Genomic DNA, 5,672 nt, shown 5'->3' with positions numbered 1-5,672 from the left:
CTCACTGTACCACATGATAATGGAACTGGATGCATTTCGCAGAACTCACTTTTGCGGCAGGACGCCTCATGCAGTTAGCAGACTGTGCGCTTCCTCATGCACAGGTGCCTGCTCACCGAGCAGGGCTCTCTGTGGGCTGCAAATCCTACCCCATTCCTCACGGCCTCAAGTTGACTGTGCAGAAGGAATAAAGAAAGCGAGGGAGGAAAGGAGGAAGGAAAGAAGGAACTTAAAGGCCATATCCTCTTTGCCAAGGTTATATTTAGTTTTATGTCTTATCACTGATAATGGATGTGTGGAATTTCAAGCATCATTGCATAAATGAAAGAAGCATTTGGATGGCAAAAGACACGTATGTGCACGCAGGCACTCTATTAAAAATCCTTCATCTCCCCCTCCTCCCCCCAGCAAGGCTGACCCAACAACAACTCCTAATACTCTAAATAAGAAAATTATTTTAAGATGCATATGCTCATTTTTAACAGGCAACATAGCTTCTACTAAGGACACAAAATATTCATGTTGCTCATTGTCTCCAAGAAGAAGCTGATTATTGTGAAATAGATGAGAACTCCTTCCCTCCAGAATTCCTAAATAATCATACTTAAATTATCACTGTTTTCTTAAGGTGCAGAATCCCCCAGGTCATTTTAGGAAGGGTAAATCTGCCCAAATCTTAAGAGTTAGGTCACTAAGCAGGCAGGGAAAGATTGGGTAGAGTCAATATTTGTATCTCTAACACTTTTATTCATTTTATCCACCTACTTGTCCAATTTAACAATTTTGCTAGATTGAACGAGTTATACAGTCATCACCATAATTCAGCTTTAGAACCTTTTAGTCTTCTCAGGGACTCACATATTTACAGAAAATCTTTGTTCCCATTCCCAGTCCTATGTCACCACTGTTCCTACTTTCTGTCTCTACAAGTATCCCTATTCTGGACATTGTATGTAAGTGGAGTCAAGCTTTTGTGTCAGAGCTTCCATTACTTGGCATAATAACTTTGAGGATCACTCGTGTTGTAGCATATGTAGGAAGTTTGTTTTCCTTTTAGTGTTGAATAATAAATATTCAATTGTGCCAACACTATGAATTTAAAGATGAAGAAATGGAGATCAAGTGAGGTTGTGGATGATCTCAAATTCCTACAGCAAGTCTTGGGCTCTTGATTGTGTCCTTTTTGGATTTGAAATCATATTCTCAAACTTACATGGTAAATGTCCTGACTGGCTCTGCTCACTGTGGAGATAAAAGTCAACATGCAACATATGGGTGATTTTGTGTGAGGCCATCTCACATTAAGTTTAGGGTCATCTTCACTCAGCTAAACCAAAGAGCTTGATCCTTGCTATTTTGCAGCCTTTTAATGTAAACTTTAATGAACATGCATCCACATTCTCCAACATCCATTTTATGGGGGGAAAATATGCACATTTGCCATGGTAACTATTTCAGGATTATTGATCTGTTTACTTATCTTTCTCTCCACAACTAGCCGAGGAGCACTTTGACATCAGGGAGCTCACCAAAGCATAAGTCTGGAACTGACACACAGAACTCTTTGGCCACAAGCATATTTCCATATGAGTACTGTGCTTTGTAAATAGAGAAATTCATGTAATGGAAGTCTTCTGAGGTCTCACAGGTGGTGTGTGTCAGAGGTAAGTAAAGAATTCACATTTTGTTCACTCCTACCTTTGAAAAATTCTAGTGAGTAAAGATGAGCTCCACGTTTTATCTTTTCTTGGATACCCAAGAAAGTTAACTATAGTAGTTTGCAATCTCCAAGGAACCTAATGAAGGCTATCACTTTCTCTAATTAGTCCATTTGATTCCCATTTTATTAAGAACAACTTGGTGAGGCAAGCTTGCCCTCTCATCTGATTTTAATTAGGTCTCGTGAAACACAATTTGGTGAACCTGGCTATTCACTCATTATATATAGAAAAAAAGAGAAATGATCCCGAACCAGGTTTCTAATAAAAGGAAAACCTTTTTTTCTAGCCAAGAGATATTATCTGCTCCTAGATATCAAATATTTGCAGAGTAGACATAAACCATCTATTTCCAGGGATATGTTAATTAATGAAATGCTCTTAATTTCAGATTTCTAAGCATTACCAATTTTTATTTACATATGTATATGTTCATGCAGTACATAATACATGTAGGCTGTTAAATGTAATACATGTAGGAGTTGAGATTTTGCAGTGGTGAAGCACATAGAATGTCTCCCAGTCCCAGCGTTCAAATCTGCTCTTGCCATGTTTGTAACCACAGGCGTGTTTCATTGCATCTGCACTCTCCTCTGCAAAACTATCAATCATACTGAGTTGTGATTGAAACCTAAAAGATATGTTGCAAGTAAAGCATGTATAATTGTTACTGACACAGAAAATTATTATATATTATTATAGCTATTATTGAATTGAGATTGTTCTTTGGATTTATTTTCTATTATTACTTCTAGATATTTTCAATAAAGCCTGGAATTCCTGTAAGATATCATATTCCAAATACTCTATCCTTGGTCCATCAACATAAAATATTCCAAAATTTCAATCCCAGACTGCAATTGCTTTTTTTTCAGATCCAGATATGTGGTATATAAGATATCTGATCTTATGCAACTAGAGCCTTCAAAACTTCCACACCATGCCCCATGGTATTCCTAATTACTGTAAATGAAAATCGGATAGTGTCATTCTGTTCCCTGAATACATTTGTAATAGATTTTCATTAATATTATCATGTGTCTTTTAATAAATTTTAACTTCATAAAAAAGTGGAAAATTCAAATGGGAATTCAATACAGATTAGGAAATACTAAGAGAGAGAGATGGAGAAACAGGGAATTGATGTTCAATGGGTATAGAGTTTCAGTTTTGCAAGATATTAAAGTTCTATTAAAGCTATGGCACAACAGTGTGCATATAATTTAAAATATACTGTACATTTAAAATGGTTAAGATGGGCCAATAGTGGTACATCCTGGATTCCTATATGTCCATAAAACATGGTTGGGCATTTCTTTGCAGTATACATCACTTCTCCTATGCTGTGAGGGCAGGAAGAAAAACAATTAAGGACATCATTAATCACCAAGTTCCCACTGAGAAGGGTCAAGCTGCAGCAGGATTTGACAAAGCAACAAGAGTTCTATCACCAATGGAGTTATAAACTTTCACTGGCAGTGAAGGACAGAGACTGAATTTAAAAATCATTATAGTTCTTGGAAGACTCCAAAATGGTGGCAGAGTGAATGGAAGCCACACAGCCCATCTCCCAGGACTAAACTGGAATTACAATGAAAATAAGGACAAATCGTCAGGAAAAGGCAGCAGAAAAGCAGCTTGAAGGACCACATAACCAGGGACACTGACTCAATCCTGATAGGCTTGCAGAGACGCGTGAGGGGGGCTGGGAGCCCACGGTCGGCAGAGGCCTTAGGTGTAAGCAGCGGCCTTGGCTGTGAGCAGCAGCCTTAGCTGGGAGCAACAGCCTTGGCTGTGAGTGGCGGCCTTGGATGTGAGCAGCGTCCTCGGGTTAAACTCCCAAATGGCTCCACAAGGCAGAGCCGGGACAGAGGCTAAAATAGCAGCAGTCACTTACCTTGGGCTCCGGCAGAGGGAGGGCAGACTGGACTGGAACTGTGTGGGGTCACTCGGGATTTGGAGGGTGCTCAGAGCTTTGGCTGAGTTGTAGCCACACAAGATGGTAGTTATCTTACTCCTTTTCAAGGCTCTGGGGAGAGGTGGCAGCCCTACCTGGGAGATTCAACCCCACCTGGTGGCAATTGAAATGCTAATTGAGAACCATTAACAACCAGCATCTGCCCCACCCTCGGGAAATTCTCTTAAGATGAGCACCTGAAGGCATTATTCATTGAACTGAAAAGCCAAGGTTCTTCAGGTAACATCTACTGATAGCCCCCAGGCAAAAAGCTAGAGGATAACTGTACCATTCCCTGGGCTAGCAACTCTAACCAGGAAAGTAAGACTTGACAGTGGTGTTTAATGTGGGAACTCCCTGGCTCATCCAAACTCAGGAGAGGGAGACACAAACAGCAGAACACCAGCACCCACAGGGATAATTTGGTAGGCTCCAAAGCCCACTGTGATAGCCAAAAGGGTGAAACACAGAAAAAAGAGCCAAATGAAAGAACAAGAGATCTCTACCAAACAGGAGATAAATGAGGTGTAGTTAAGCAAGTTAACAGAACTATAATCAAAGCCATGATCTTGAGGAAGCTCAATAGCATGTGTAAGGACATGAGCACCATGAGTAAAGACAGCATTGTTGAAAATCAACCAGTTGGAAATTAAAAACCACCAAGAAGAAATGAAGAATGGCATATTAGAAATAAAGAACACATTGGACGGTCTAAATAGCAGAGTAGAGGAAGCTGAGAACTGGATCAGTGAATTAGAAGATAGAGTAGAAAAAAATCAACGAATTAGAAAACCAAAAGGAAAAAAAAAAATTAAAAAACAGGAAGACAGCTTAAGAGAACTGTGGGACAACTGGAAACATAATAACATTCGCATCATAATAGTCCCTGAAGAAGAAGAAAATGAGCAAGGGTTAGAGAATATATTTGAAGAAATAGTCACAGAAAACTTCCCTTATTTGGTGAAAGAAGACATTCAAGTTCAAGAAGCACAGAGAGCCCCAAGTAAGAAGAACCCAAACAGGCCCACAACAAGACACATAGTAATCAAACTGCCAAAAATTAAAGACAAAGATAAAACCCTAAAAGCAGCAAGAGATAATCAACAGGTTACCTATAAAGGAAACCCCATAAGGCTCTTAGCTGACTTCTCAACAGAAACACTACAGGCCAGAAGGGAATGGCATGAGGTAATCAAGGTCATGAAAAACAAGAATCTGAATCCAAGGCTACTTCATCCACCAAGGTTATATTCAAAATAGAAGGTCAAATACAGAGCTTCGAAGACAAAAAAAAGGCTAAGGGAATATATTAGCACCAAAACCAGCACTGCAAGAAATGTTAAAAGGACTGCTGTAATTAGAAGGAGAAATAGGAAGAAAAATATAACCACACTAAACAAAAATAGCAATAAATGAATACATATCAATAATCACTTTAAATGTAAATGGACTGAATGCGCCGATAAAAAGAAACAGAGTAGCTGATTGGATAAGAAAGCATGACTCACATACATGTTGTTTATAAGAGACCCACCTCACAACAAAAGACTCACATATGTTGAAAGTGAAGGGATGGAAGAAAGTCTTCCAAGCAAACGGAAAGGAAAAAAAAGCTGGGGTAGCAATACTCATATCTGATAAAATAGATTTCAAAATGAAGGCCATAACTAGAGACAAAGGAGGCCACTACATAATATTGAAAGGATCTATCCAACAGGAAGATATAATCTTGATAAACATATATGCACCCAATATAGAAGCACCAAAATATATTAAAAATCCCCTGGAATACTTCAAAGGAGAAATCAATAGATATGCAATCATAGCAGGGGACTTCAACATCCCACAGACATCACTGGATAGATCCTCTAGAAAAAAATTAGTGAGGAAACAGAGACTCTAGTTGAAGCACTAGACCAAATGGATTTAATAGATATCTACAGAGAATTACACCCCAAAACTACAGAATTCACATTCTTCTCAAGTGCACATGGGAC

Source organism: Molossus molossus, unplaced genomic scaffold, assembly GCF_014108415.1.
Source record: "Molossus molossus isolate mMolMol1 unplaced genomic scaffold, mMolMol1.p scaffold_m16_p_25, whole genome shotgun sequence".
In the NCBI taxonomy this organism is placed as follows: domain Eukaryota; kingdom Metazoa; phylum Chordata; class Mammalia; order Chiroptera; family Molossidae; genus Molossus; species Molossus molossus.
Note: the sequence above shows the minus strand (reverse complement) of the source record.